General features: G+C 46.1%; 1 long non-coding RNA gene across 12 annotated transcripts; it reads right to left on the bottom strand.

Annotated features, from left to right (window-relative positions):
• Positions 1 to 3069: 3069 nt before the first annotated feature.
• LOC123109617 (uncharacterized) lies at positions 3070 to 15284 on the bottom strand. Of its 12 annotated transcripts, XR_006452890.1 has the most exons (9): positions 14798 to 15280; positions 14333 to 14447; positions 14134 to 14189; positions 13338 to 13474; positions 12671 to 12779; positions 6008 to 7011; positions 4577 to 5910; positions 4427 to 4468; positions 3070 to 3400 (listed from the first exon to the last, which is right to left on the bottom strand). It is a non-coding gene; the product is annotated as an uncharacterized lncRNA (long non-coding RNA). The 12 variants fall into 12 exon arrangements; XR_006452920.1 differs by having other exon boundaries at positions 13338 to 14232; positions 14703 to 15284; XR_006452914.1 differs by having other exon boundaries at positions 13338 to 14189; positions 14703 to 15283.
• Between the last annotated feature and the right edge of the window lie 432 nt (positions 15285 to 15716).

Raw genomic sequence — 15716 nt, 5'->3', positions numbered from 1 at the left:
CGTTAGTGGATCAGTCTGATCTACCGGAGGATCGGGCATCGACACCGGCACCTGTTCCGACACCGGCACCAGCTCTACAAGGAGCACCATCTCCGGCAGCAGCAGTGGCTTCAGCACCTGCACCAACACTTGCACTTGCATCTGCTCCGGCCCGTGTAGAGACAACCGAACGAGCAGTTGCACCAGCAACAGACTGGGCTGCAGTTCGCACTTCATATACCAAAGTCCTTACAAAAATCGACATGTCCACCTTCTTGGTAAGCACTGGCCACCCAAGTACTTCGTTCTTTTTTCTTTCCATGTTGTTTCACATGATTCACTTTGTTGATCTAACTGTTTGGGTATGTCTTCTTGTTTGCAAACAGAGAATTCCTAGAGCAACGAGGGAGTCATTCAACAATTCGGGCGACTGCGGCCAAGTTTCTCTTACCATGTGCAGCCTTGGTGTGAATGAACCTGCTCAATATACCGTAAGTACAAAGGATGGTCGCATGATGATTGATGCTGAAGGATGGTCAAGGTTCAAATCTAAATCATATCTTGCGGTAGGGGGTGATGTCAAAATCGAACTTTCTCGGCAAGGAGAGCTGGTCCAAATCAACTTTGAAATTCTTCAGTAGCAGCACGCAACTGCCGAACTGATCTATCCTCCGAGAGATTTTGATGTAATAATCTGGCATGGAGAAACAAGTGTCATGTGTGTATAAGTAGTACAAATGTATTATTTATCACATGGTATATCGTTGATAGAATTGCAACTCTCATTGGTGGTTAGGAACCGTCGTTCAATGTCATTCCAACAGTTGTCGTGCTTTATTCAATTTTGTGTATTCGCCTTGCGACAACATCTAAAACCAGCATTGTATCGATCGCTTGCAATATAAAAAGCGCTAAGGTAGAACACATGGGCCCCCAAACATGCAGGGTGGGCCTACGGCCCAAAGTCCAGAACTGTGAGCCTGTCTGAGTATTATATTCTCAATTGAACCCCCATAAAAAAGGTTGAACCCCCATAATGCTCGTGCGTTGCACGTAACATCAAGATGCATTTTTATGAGTATTTTATCTCGTGAGAGAAAAGGATTGACAAGGGAAGGCCTTATTTGCAAATGTGGAGAGGTGTATGGGTACCTTTTTTTGCAAAATTTCCATAGTTTCCTTCCTATCCATCAGATATAAATCGGACGGCCTATATTGCAGGATGGCAGGCACACCATCATCACCAACTCGTCTATACTGTGTTAAAAACAACTCTGTTTTTTACAATTGTATATGTTATATATATTCCCCTTGATTTTTCTTATGTATAAAGTTGTGATATAAAAGATTTGTATATTTCTTTACAGAGGGAGTATCTCTCTGTCAAAAATATATTTATGTGTAACTAGTTACTCCTGTCTTTCTACTTCCTTTCGCTGATATGTGGGGCAACCGGCAACGGGGTCCATGTGCCATATGCACAAATTAGAGTGCACAACTGCACGGTAGACACACCCCGGTCATAGCGCCGCAGTAATGCCCAATGAGCCATCAAATCACAACCCCCCCCCTTTTCAGCTTTAGCAGTAAGCTGGACGGACGAAGCTGCAATATTTCACTAGGCCAGAATCCCCTTCTCCCTCATCTGCTTGTTCAGAGAAAACCCCCTCTCGGTGATTGCATAGTGTTTTCTCATGGAGAACCAGGTACGAATTCTTAGTAATCCTAGGATGGCAGCCGCCGCCGTTGATGCATTTTTCTTCCTACTGAATCTAGTGTGTTTCATTTGCAGTGCCCAAAGTGCGAGGACCCTACAGGTTTCTGCGCCCTCGGCGAGACGCAACACTTGTTCCTTCTCATCCTAACACATGATTTTAAAACGTGCATAGTATGTTCCTAGAATCCTCCTTTCTATCCGGGAGGGTGGGGTTTTTATGAACATGTTGTCGACTAATTTGGAAATTTGGATTGCTATATTTGGATAAAAGGTACTACTAGTACGATGGTCAACACTGACGTGAAGGAGCAAGTTATTTCTAATTTGGATAGGGAATACATTGTGTTCTCATATTATTTTTCCTGTAGTGCATTATTTGCTCTGCAAGAACACATGTACTCAAGATGCTCGGCCTTGCCATAACTGAATACGCTATTTTAATGGTCACAGTGAAGACAAGCCATGGATATAAGTTCTGAGTTGGGTTCATGAACCAAGAAGATCGGTGCTTTTTTTATGCCGAACTTGGATAAACTTTCTCAAGTGTTACGGACTGAAAGTTGGCGCATGAATGTTGATGGAAATACCAGAACCTGGTCTCATCTTCACTGCGATCTTCCACCCCAACGTCGTTCCAATTGTTCATCCATGTTAGTTTTGTATCTGGTTCTTGCTTGTTTCCTCGATTACTTCTTAATCCACCTATTCTGTCTAACTAATCACTATTTAACTTTAGAAGTAGCAATGAATCTCTCACGAAGATGCTACTTCTAACTAATATTTTCTTATAAGTGGTGGCATGTGTAGGTTTTTTCAGAGTTAAGCAGGCTGCTCGTTTGTTATTCTGTAATAACTCGGCTGTTATTGATGGCACTGAAGTTGACTGGGACGACATCCACAAGTTCCTACACTTTATTGATCGTCTTGAGGTCCTTGTGGGGCGTTTCAATGGTGGAAGGCCACGTGGGATATGTGTGCCACTGCTGCACTAGTTGAACAGGTCCAACTGTGTCGAGAAACTTATGGTACGAGCTGTTTTCTGTTATATATGTTGTTCATAAACTATTGCTTACTAGTTGACCCGTTGTGCCAAATGGCGCAGAGACCCAGACATGTTGTCGATGAAAATAGTTTCATTTTGCAAAGACATATTGTAGTAGAAAGCCCATGTATCAAAACATGCTATATTGAAAATATGTTTATCAAGCTGAGAAATTTGAGCTTGAAAAAAAACATATTTGTATAACATGTATAGACCAGTTAGGAAAGCATTTTTTAGTTGAAAATATGGTTATTACGCTGAGAGATCTGAGATTGAGAAAACAACATATTTGTATAAGAACATCACATGGCAAAATGACCCAGTGGCAACATGTAGTGCAAAATGTTAATTACAAATCTGTAGGTTTGGGCATCCTTCTCATATTTCTAAGTTTTGGAATTGCAATATACTGGTATGCTTTCCTGATTCTTGATTACAAACATCACTGACATGAAGTAACAAATCAACACATTAGTTGATCCAACAAAATAGGGAAACTGTAAACCACATTCTTTGGTCTATACTTCCCATGCTTGAGCCGTAAAACATTTTTGCCTTTTTTTCTGAAGCGTGGGCAGCATGACCGTAAATGTTGACCCTTCATTCTCTTTGCTAAGCAGTGAGAGTACCACCCAATAGATTCTTCCATTTATTTGTTAGGGCTGCAAAAAAATAGTAATGTACAATTAACTTCAAATTATATTAAGTTGCACTCTCACATCTTTAAAAGCATTCCGGAAAACTAAGAGTACGGAACATTATAAGATTGCATTAAAATTTAATAGCCGCAGCTATAAGCAAATTTTAGAAAGACTCCAAGTTCAGTAAGTGACAACTAAAGACCGTAATAATCAACAATTGTAAACACGTAGCATAATTTGATAATTTAGGAGTGGCTACCGACTGGACGCATAACATAACTTGATTACAATACAAACATCTGCTATGCATGAGCATCACAAGCTTGTCAAGCTTGAAACCAAGTTTGCGTCTCATCCTTGAATTGTGCCGCTATAATTGACCAGCGACCACAATATTAGGTCACACCATGATTTATTCAAGAAGGCTTACTGTGAATTGTAAGGAAATGAAATAAAAACCAGATACCAAATTGTTGCAGATGCACTCATGGGATAAACTCTGAAGCGTCAAAGTAGTCAACAGATGAAATTAGAAAAAACAATACAATTAGACTCACTGGATATGTTGCAGGTTAGACTCAAATCTGAGACACGCAAAATTAAAGTGTGATTTGACTGTATACAGATTATGCCCAAACATAGTTGCTTGTTTTTGGAAGAACAAAAGAGGGAAACTATTGCTACAGAAGATAGAATGAAGAAACCTCATCATGAGCATACCTTCAAATAATATATAGAATGATTGGAAACATATTTAGACATTAATAATAATGCTGGCCTACTTTAAAAATGTTGCTATGGTGGGTGGATGGCCTGACCCACTTGCATCCCTGAATCATATGCAAAACTACCTTTTACTGGCACGTCCATGGCTATAAAATATAGAAGACTGGCAATAAGATTTTCTACCACTCCTATGGATGATTTACTTTCTACCATGCTTTGGTCAAGTCTAAATGCTTAAACTGTTCTGCTATCCTAAAATCAAAAGGTAACATCTCAAATAGTGTTGTTTCTTTAAAATGAATCCAGGTTAGAGTATAGTACCCTTTGTTGAAGGGTATCATTGGCAGCCTTCAGTATGCATTCCTGCAAAACATTGGCACAAAAAGACACTTGTGAAGGGAATTGTTGTGCTCATCTTTCTACAAGTTCAAGAAATCTCATTAGAGAAATAAAATTTTATGTGGAGCAAACCTTGGTCTTGAGTATCTTAATCTCTCTAAATATGATCCGCATCTGCTCAACATAAAGGGGCAGTGTATCAAAAGTAATAAGTTCTGAAAACACATCTGTTCTGAACACACACACACACACACACACACACACACACACACACTCCCCGCCACCGCTGCCTCAAGTCTCCTCGAGCTGCCATTCTTTCCTCAATAACGGACAACTCCAGCTGCCTCCCTGCTCGACGGTGACTGCTCTAGCCCTCCTATCCCTGCGATGGACGGAGGCGCAGATCCGCGCGGAGCAGCCATCATGGGGTAAACAAGGAGAACAACAACTAAGGTAGGGGGAGGGTACTCACAGGCACATCATGACGAGCACCGTCCGACGCAGCCGTTTCTCCTCTTCCCCCTCTCAGACAATTAAAATTACATATGCAGAAATGATACAACAAAACGAAGAAGCATTAGCAGCTATACTACATATTTGAGATACTGAGAAACCTAATAAATAAGTTGTATTTCTCTGGAAGTACAGTGGGGTTACGAACAAGGACCAGGAGGTGGATGATGGCGAGAAAACATGGCAAAGTTTGTGTTTTTACAAATTGATTCTGAACCTACTATGCACACAGAAGCCAGAAACTCGGAATAAAACAGTTTGTACACTAAAGGAAGAAAATAGCGGAGACAAAAAAGCATTGCAGGCATCACATCAGCTCAAGAATTTTTATATACTGATTAAGAATTGGCAAATCAATACACTGACTCACATTACTGGGTAGACCTACAGAAACAATAAAATGCTACTTGGATGGGCTTCAACTAAAAAGAAATAACTTCTAATTTCCTAACACAAAAATATATTAGAACACCACTTTTTTGTACTATTTTTTTACTCAAACTCAAAACTAACTAAATTTAATTTCAGAAAACAACTGAATATTAGAGCACCACTTGTCAGAATCACTAATAGTTCTGGGTTGGCTTCAAATCACTACCATCATTATGCCAAACAGGATAAAATGGCATTCAGTTGTGCATCAGTTAATATGTATACTAAAAAATAAAGCGTCTGACTTGTAATTTCAAAAAAAAAAACTGAATATCAAAATATCACTTCAAGCAGCACCAAAGAAAGAAAACAAATTACAAAAGGAAAAAAATAGCATACAAACGAAACATCTTATAATAGGAATCAGAAAGAGTACATTCTAGAAAATATATATATACATGATTCCGTCAGTTTTTTAGAGATTTGGATTTCTATTTTTTTGTTATTGTTATCCACATAGAACCTGAGCACTTACCTAAGCTCTCTCCAACCCTAGAACATTTAGTAATGCAGTACAATATCTGCAAAAATATTAAAAAGAATATTAACTTACAATTTCATGGTTCTTGATGGACAAAAAGAATCAAGTATATAGAGAGAGAGGAGGTAAAGACAAACCATGAACCACCACCAGATCCTTGCTCTTGCTGCTACGGTCTGCTCTTGATCCACTCATGATGATGCACCGACGCCCTCATCCCCGAGACAAAGGGGCAAATAAGAGAGAAGCCAGAGAGAGGAGGTACCAGCATCTCGGCCACCATGTGGCACGGACGAGCCATGCCAAGGTGTGTAGGAGGGTTCCCGGGGTGGCGTCGCCATGGACGCTGATGCCGCCTCCGACTTCCTCCTCCATCACCTCCAGCGCATCTCCCTCCTACTCGTGACCTTTGTGCCCCACGCATGCTGGCCGTCCCACTTCGCCCCTCTGGAATGCCAAGGCGCTGCCGAAGCCATCCACGACACTGACGAGGTGCCGCCCAGAATCGGCCATGAAACCGCCGATGTGTTGGCCACCATGCGGCTCGGACGAGGCATGCCGCCTGGCGCGGCTACTGTTCCCCTTCTCCCGGGATCTAAGAACCAGCGGCACGGTGATCTTCGTCGGAGTGGAAGTATCAGAAACCAAGAGGAGGCGGTGGTGGCGGCGGTAGTAGATCAAGAGAGATTAGAGAGCGGGAAGAGAAATTGGAGGCGGCCAGGCTCGCGAGATATTTTGCCAGCCCATCCTCTCTGCAACTGCAGACGAAGGTGAGGCACGCACAAGTCGCACACGATGCATCTGCCAGGCCTCACGCGCACATGCATTGGTCAGCCCTGCCTCTCTCTCCAGATGCAGACGAGACGCAACGCACCACGCATGAATGACAAACAAATGGGACCAGACCAAAACAGAGCCCACCTTCAGCGAAAGAAACAGGCGCGCACGCAAGAAAGGAAACCATGCGCGGCTGCCGCAGGCTCTCCTGCAAATGACGCGACACGCACGCGGCATGCAGGGAGAGGGCGTACACGCACCTTGTAACGGTTGACCCAGCCAACCAGTACACTGCGAGAGCCCACCAGTCATTGGTCAATGCGAGCTTACCGTGCAGTGAAAAGGAACAGCAAAGATCCAGCGGCTGAAACGAAGCAGAAGACCAAATTGACCAACATCCAATAGGCAAGAATATGTTAGACTATGTATAACTTTTGTACCTATGTACGTATTGTAACACAACCATTATATATAATGAGATAAGCCACCCCTATAGGGTTGTGCTGGTTCCCAAAACTTATTGTCTTACATGGTATCACACTAGGTTACGATCGCTTCCGCTTCTAAACCCTAATACCCGCACCGCCGCCGCAGCCGCCGCCGCCTTCACCGCCGCCGCCGCGCCACCGATCGCGCCGCCGCCATGTCGAGCGCCGCCACCACCGGTTCCACTGCTGCGGGCTTCCTCCCGGCCTCTCTTGCGGCTCTGCTCAACCTCCCGCTCGATGCCGTCTCCGTTCCGGCTCCGATCGGGACAAGGAGCATCGGCTCCGTCTTCTCCACGCCGCCGGCGCCCTCGCTCGGGCGTGACCTCGTGGTCCACACCGCGGCGCCGCCGTCCGCTGCGGATTCCGCAGGCGTCGTCCCGCCGCTCCTGCCGCGAGCGGATCACACCGCCCCGCTGGCGGGGTTGGCGGCGTCCGCCCCGGCCGCGGGCCTTGCGGCGTCCGCACCGGCCGCGAGCTTTGCGGCGCCCGCCCTGGCTGCGGTCCCGCCTCCTCCCGCATCGGCTTCGGTGCCTCCGGCTGCCTCCATGGTGTTTGCACCCCAGGCAGCCTCCTCGATGGGATCGTCTTCGCCGCCGCCGTTTCACTTCGGTCATCTCATCACCATCAAGCTCTCCGCAGACAACTACATCTTCTGGCGTGCGCAGGTTCTCCCGCTCTTGGGGAGTCACTACCTGCTAGGCTACGTCGACGGATCGCTTCCCTGCCCACCCGCGCTGGTAGACAGCGTGCACGGTCCGGTCTACAATCCGGCCCATCGCGTCTGGACGGGGCAGGACCAGGCGAACCTCTCCTCCATCCAGGGGTCGCTCTCGCCGACAGTTGCCGGCCTTGTTGTCTTCGCGAAGACGTCTCATGAGGCCTGGACCATCCTTGAGCGCACCTTTGCAGCGCAGTCCCAGGCTCGTGTCTCTGCACTCCGTCGTCAGCTTGGAGAGTGTCAGAAGCTTGACTCCACGGCCACTGAGTTCTACAACAAGGTCAAGGGCCTTGCCGACACATTGGCCTCCATTGGACAGCCCCTCACCGACTCCGAGTTCAACTCGTTTATTGTCAATGGTCTTGATGAGGAGTATGATGCCTTAGTCGAGATCATCAACGAGCGGGGTAACTCGACACCCATGTTGGCACACGAGGTTTTCTCTCGGCTTCTTCTCACTGAGCAACGGGTCGAGACTCGCCGCACCAGGGGCACTGGCTCTCTCTCGGCCAACGTCGCCACCAAGGGTGGCCGCTCTTCTTCATCACCCCGGTCTCCCTTGGGGCTGCCACCGTCGCCCGCCTCGGCCCCCCCACCTACTGCGACCTTATCGGGGGCTGGCGGTCCACGTGTGTGTCAGCTTTGTGGCCGCGATGGGCACTGGGCCTCCAAGTGTCATAAGCGCTTCCAGCGAAGCTTCCTTGGTCTTGGCAATGACGGCAAAGATACACGCAACAATGCCCGTCAGGTCGCCATGGCTGATCGTCCCGCGCCGCAGAAGCACCAGGGACACACTCAGTCCTACTCCATCGATCCACACTGGTACATGGACTCTGGGGCGACAGAGCATCTGACCAGCGAGCTGGGGAAGCTTCACACTCGTGAACTCTATCATGGCTCCGACAAGATCCACACCGCCAATGGAGCAGGTATGCACATCTCTCATATTGGTCAAGCATCTCTTCTCACTAGACATGCCAATAGGAGTCTTCAGCTTCGCAATGTTCTTCGCGTTCCATCTGTGACCCGCAATCTTCTTTCAGTTCCTAAACTCACACGTGATAATAATGTGCTTTGTGAATTTCACCCTTTTGATCTTTTTATTAAGGATCGGGGCACGAGGGACATTCTTCTTAGTGGGCGGTTGTGCCAGGGCCTCTACCGTCTGGAGCATCCTGGTGTCGCTCGCGTTTTCAGTGGAGTTCGGGTCTCTCCGTCACAGTGGCATGCTCGTCTTGGTCACCCGACCACACCTATTGTCCGTCATATTTTGCGTCGTCATGAGCTTCCTAGTTTGTCTAGTAATAAAGATGTAGCAGTGTGTGATGCTTGTCACCAGGGGAAGAGTCATCAACTTCCTTTTTCGGAGTCCAGTCGTGAGGTGAAACATCCGTTAGAACTTGTGTTTTCAGATGTATGGGGTCCTGCTCAGACTTCTGTCAGTGGTCATAATTACTATATCAGTTTCGTTGATGCTTATAGTCGCTTTACCTGGCTTTACCTTATTAAACGCAAATCTGATGTGTTTGATATTTTTGTTCAGTTTCAAAAACATGTTGAACGTCTTCTCAAGCACAAAATTGTTCATGTCCAGTCGGACTGGGGGGGCGAGTATCGCAACCTCAACTCCTTCTTTCAGTCGCTTGGGATAGCTCATCGTTTAGCATGTCCACATACACATCAGCAGAATGGTTCAGTCGAACGTAAGCATCGTCATATTGTTGAAGCTGGTCTTACTCTTTTGGCCCATGCATCTGTTCCGTTTCGGTTTTGGAGTGATGCTTTCACCACTGCATGCTTTCTCATCAATCGTACTCCTACTCGTGTTTTAAACATGAAGACTCCCATTGAGGTTCTCCTTAATGAAAAACCTGATTATACCTTTCTCAAGGTATTTGGGTGTGCTTGCTGGCCGCATCTTCGTCCATATAACAAGCGCAAGCTTGAGTTTCGTTCTAAGAAGTGTGTTTTCCTTGGCTATAGCTCTCTTCATAAAGGTTACAAATGTCTTCATGTTCCCACTAATCGTGTCTATATATCTCGGGACGTCGTGTTTGATGAGCATGTTTTTCCCTTTGCCAACCTTCCTGTGTCCACTGTCGAACCACCATCCCTGCATTCATCCTCTGTTGCTTCTGACCAATTTGATGATGTTGCATACTCTCCTTTGCTGTTACCTAACCATGGTGCAGGAACCGGACGTGGAGCTCGTTTGGAGCTGTTGGAGGATTCACCATCATCATCGTCGTCTTCTGGTGCGCATGTCGATCGCCCTCTGTTGCATGGCATCGATTCGCGTGCCCATGCATGGTCACCCGACAAGCCCGTCGCGCCGAGCATCTCCACTGTTCGGTCTGCTACGCCAGTGATCGCCGAGTCTCCAGCGGCTCGGCCTTTTTCGCCAGCGGTCGCCGAGTCGCCCGTGGCTCGGCCCGTCACGCCGTCTTCGCCCGCGGCTCGGGTCCTCACGTCGCCTTCATCAGCGGATCGGCCCGCGACACCGGCCGCGCCACGGCCCACTATGCCGAGCTCGCCATCGGCCCGGTCTGGGATGCCGGAGTCGCCAGCTGCTTCGTCTGCTCTGCCGGTTTCGCCGGTGGGCCGGCCTTCTTCGCCGACTGAGTCCGAGGCTACCGTGCCTGGCTCCTCGTCACCGGCTGACTCGTCAATGTCGCCGTCCTCCAGCCCGTTGCAGGCTGCTCCGTCGACCTCGGTGGTTCCTGTGTCTCGACCACATACACGCAGTCGCAGTGGCATTTTCAAACCTAAGGAACGTACGGATGGTACGGTTGCTTGGTTGGCTGCTTGATTGGCTGCTGCTGTTGCGGATCCATCTTCTGAGCCTCGCTCATATCAGGCTGCCCTGCGCATTCCACATTGGCGAGAGGCTATGGAGCAGGAGTTTCATGCTCTCCTTCGTAACAAGACATGGACTCTCGTTCCTCCACCACCACGGGTAAATGTTATTGACTCAAAATGGGTATTCAAAGTGAAGAAGCATTCGGATGGATCTATTGAGCGTTACAAAGCGCGACTTGTTGCTCGCGGTTTTCGGCAGCGTCATGGTCTTGACTATGAGGACACCTTCAGTCCTGTCGTCAAGCCTACCACTATTCGGCTTCTTCTCTCCATTGCTGTTTCTCGTGGTTGGTCCCTTCGTCAACTTGATGTGCAGAATGCTTTTCTACATGGATTTTTGGAGGAAGAGGTTTATATGAAACAGCCGCCTAGTTTCTCTGATCCTGATCGTCCTGACTATATCTGTCGTCTTTCCAAAGCACTATATGGTTTGAAGCAAGCTCCTCGTGCCTGGCATGCCCGCCTTGCCTCTGCCCTTCGTGCTCATGGGTTTGTGCCGTCCACTGCTGACACTTCATTATTTCTTCTACAGAAGCCAGAAGTCACTATGTATCTTTTGGTATATGTCGATGATATTATCCTTGTCAGCTCTTCTCAGTATGCTGCTGATGCTCTTGTCTGCTCTCTTGGTGCTGATTTTGCGGTCAAAGATCTTGGGAAGCTTCACTACTTTCTTGGAGTTGAGGTCACTTCTCGTGCTACTGGTCTTGTCCTTACGCAGAAGAAGTACTCCTTGGAGTTGTTACAAAAAGCCGGCATGCTGAAGTGCAAACCGACCACCACACCCATGTCGTCTACCGACAAGATAACAGCTGTTGATGGTGAGCTTTTGTCTCGTGCGGATGCCACAGAGTACAGAAGCATTGTTGGTGGACTTCAGTACTTGACGATCACGAGACCAGATATCTCTTATGCTGTTAACAGGGTTTGTCAGTATCTTCAGGCTCCCAGAGATACTCATTGGGCTGCTGTTAAACGCATTCTTCGTTATGTTCAGTTCACCCTGACTTTTGGTATGCATATTCGGCCGACTTCCTCTCGGGTCCTTTCGGCCTTCTCTGATGCAGATTGGGCTGGTAGCCCAGATGACAGGCGTTCCACGGGGGGGTATGCAGTATTCTTTGGCTCTAATTTGATCGCCTGGAGTGCTTGGAAACAGGCTACTGTGTCACGTAGCAGTACTGAAGCTGAGTACAAGGCTGTGGCTAATGCTACTGCAGAGATTATTTGGGTGCAGTCTTTGCTTCAGGAGTTGGGTTTGTCTCAACCACAGCCTCCTATTCTTTGGTGTGATAACATCGGTGCTACATACCTTTCTGCAAATCCAGTATTTCATGCCCGAACGAAACACATTGAAGTTGACTATCACTTTGTACGGGAACGTGTATCACAGAAGCAACTTCAGATCAAGTTTATCTCGTCTAAGGATCAACTTGCAGATATCTTCACTAAGCCTTTACCACTGCCACAGTTTGAGGCTTGTAGGCGCAATCTTACCCTTCTCAGTTCTTTAGAAAGTGGCTAAGATTGAGGGAGGGTGTTAGACTATGTATAACTTCTGTACATATGTACGTATTGTAACACAACCATTATATATAATGAGATAAGCCACCCCTAGAGGGTTGTGCTGGTTCCCAAAACTTATTGTCTTACAGAATGCATGCAATCGAGGGACTGCAGAAAAACAGAAAAAAACAACCTGAACAATAGATTTTAGGAAACATACAGAACAAAGAAACAATCTCGAATTTTTTGTTCTTTCTGATGCAGAGCAGACAACAGTTTAAACAAACCATGCAATATTAGAACATGGAAACATTCTTTATGCAACAGGATTATGACCTTGCCAGGGTACAATAAAATAGGAAAATATAGCAACTCCCCAATAGATGAAGTGTTTTAAATGCTTGTATATCAATTCAAAGAATTTCCATTGAAGAATTAAGTAAGGTACATACCCTTGCCTCGAGGGCAGAGGGAAGTGAGGTAGGGACGATTGCGATGACAAGTGAGGTGGCGACAAGGCCTGTCTCACAGCAGCCGAATAATAAAGCAGGCACATAGGATCTGTAGCAAAGATAGAAACCAAAGATTAATAGGAGTGTTAATTGGCCAAAATCACAACTTTAAAAATGTAGATACACCTTTTAGATTAACATAATTCCGGCAAAGCTTTGCCATTGGTCATTAAATAGATTTGTAAACCTAACATCTTTCAGTAAGTATAATTGACATTGGTTGCAAGCTAAGATAGAGATCCCATGTAAGAAAGAACAAATACCAGGATCTTAGCTACAGAATTCTCCATTTTAATGCAAATGCAAGGTATAATAGCAAGCTCACATGACCACAAGGATACTCCAGATTTATGCAGTATGCAAACACTGAAGGTAGACCATAAGGTCTATTTTCTGAATTTACACATGCAGTATCACATATATACCAAAATGGATGTAGTCTTTACATGGGGTAATTATACTTTTGAAAATCAAGGCAAGGGAGTCCAAAGCTGTCCCTTTCAGTATGTATGGCTGCTAAATCTAAAGCATGCACTCTCTTGAGATAACATGAATAGCTAAATCATAAAGAGGATAATGTAATTTGAAGAAGGAGAACAAGAGAAACCTGAGAACTGGAATCAGAGTCTTCATCATAACCATTCTCCGCTAACTCGAGGGCCATGGCTACAGAACCTAAGCAGGAGGGCAGGTTCCTTGTGCTGTACCAGATAATGCCCATCTTGGTTTATTTCTCCGGGAAGTCTATATACATGATTGTTGACAGTTAGTCCAATAATCAAATAAGATAATGCAAATGTATACTTTGGAGGGTGGGTGCCTACAATATTGTCCGATACTATTGGGAAAAATATTCCGAGTCACAGTTGATCATATTGGAGTCAAATTAATTTTTATGGGTTAAAAATATAACCTATTCAGTCCAGAGAATCCAAAATACAAAAATCCATTGCATCCCCTTATAAGATTATCTACCCATCCGATAAGCATAGTAGGGAAAATAGCAATGGAAAGATAACTAAGAATTGAATAATTTCCTTGAAATATACAAATGACAACTAAATGAGGTATACCAAGACAAAATATAATCATGTTTTGACTGTCTTCCTTTTACCGATGGTCATGATTACTTTAGTGTATGTCAGAATAAAAAAATCAAATAAACACATTCCTTGCATATTAGAATGTCACTACCTGGACAGATGGCCTAAAAAAATCACATATGCCCTCTTTCGCATCTCAATCAAAGAAGCCCCAACAACACCAAATGTATACTTGAGTTTCAGATAAAGCATGATACACCTCGGATGGAACAGGCCAAAGCCCTGAGCCCAATGTATACATCATAGGAAAATGAAAGTGGAGTCAAGCATATGAAATAGATAAGGATACTACATACTCACCTGCAACTGATCCGTTGAACTCGATCTACACATCTCAAACCCCATGAGAACCAAAACTGTTAAGAAGGCATGAAAAAAAGGCGAGTTGCCATCCTAAAACTGACATACACCAAAGTAGGTTTACATATTTAAAATAATTCATACAATCCATGAAACGTGTCAAGGTGGACATAATAAGTGGAATACTCACTATGCCTACCTAGTAGTATTGACACCTTGTCCATGATGATGCAACAATTTGTTAGCAGTTTTATCCATAACATCGATTATGATCCATGCTCCTTCTCCTAGTCGTTGGCCTCCTCCACCTCCCACTAACATGGTAGAAAGCATTCATCAACAGAGCTTAAAACAGGATGGAAGGTGACAAAAGCTTGTCCAATTGAACCCATAAGCATGGACGCTATACTATATTAAAAGAAAAGGCATGAAAAATGTCACAGCTAGTAAAGCAGGAAACCCATTGCTAGTAAAATGTAAAATCTAAAAAAATAGTGGATTACAACTCAGATCTAATAAAAATGTCACAACATTGAAGCTAATATGAACATCAATCTCACTGTAACTACCTTTATGAGCATCCTGGCGGATGGAGCAGACGGCTTCGGCGTCCATCAAACCTTTTCATGAGAAGAGAGGAGCAAAGAAAAGAACAATGGCTCACCATGGGCAAGTAGGCCACCACCACCTCGTCGGAGTGGTTGTGCACTTGCGGCGACTTGCTGCTGGCCCCCATGCGTTCCAGCACCACCTGCCCCATGCGTTCCAGCACCACCTCGCTCTCGTGTACCTCAGCCACCACTTGATTTTGCTAGCACAGCGCCGCCACCTAGAGTGCCGCCTTCTCTCCTCTCTGGAGCACTTGCCGCTGACCTTCGTGTGCTCGTCTCCCGCGGCCTTGCTTGCCCGGCGGACTGGTGAGGTACGGACGAGCCGAGGACCTACACGAACCCCACGCGCCGTTGCTCATCGTCTTCAGCTCCCGTCACCCTCGAGGGCGCAGATCTAGTGGCGGGCACAGCGAGGCTGTGGCGGCGGCAAGCACGGGAGAGGAGGTGTGGCTGCTGTGTTGACGAAGGGAAGGGGAGGAAAGGGGAGGATAGGGTGAAAAACCTATGGATCGGGGGTATGGTTTGTGCGGTGCCACACACCGTGTGCCGCGTGTGAGGGGAGGATTGGCTCGCACGTCAAAATGTCTCACCTGGCCAATAGACGTGAGCAACGAGCCCACCAGTCATAGGCCATGGAGAACTAACAACGGGTGAAAATCAGATTGACTGTAGGTAAAGATCTGACGTCTGAGAAGAGCCAAAAGACCAGATTGACTATGATCGAATGGCCAGAAGTGCATCAAATCGAGGGAGCTCCGTGGAGGCAGGTCGGCTAGCATCCTTTTATGTTAAAATACACAGTTTTACAGTTGTGATGTTCTTGAAACAGAAACTGCACAGTTCTATTGTTCCTATACATATGCCTGACCATTGTCGGGTCAGACTTGCGCTTGGTCACAACATGATGCTTATGTCGACCTACTCCATTCCCCTTGGAGGTGAAAAGATACTTATTCATGGGTGGTCTGAAAT

The sequence above is a fragment of the Triticum aestivum genome, chromosome 1B, assembly GCF_018294505.1.
Source record: "Triticum aestivum cultivar Chinese Spring chromosome 1B, IWGSC CS RefSeq v2.1, whole genome shotgun sequence".
Lineage (NCBI taxonomy): Eukaryota > Viridiplantae > Streptophyta > Magnoliopsida > Poales > Poaceae > Triticum > Triticum aestivum.
The sequence above is the reverse complement of the archived record's forward strand: the minus strand, read 5'-3'. Positions and strand labels throughout refer to the sequence as shown.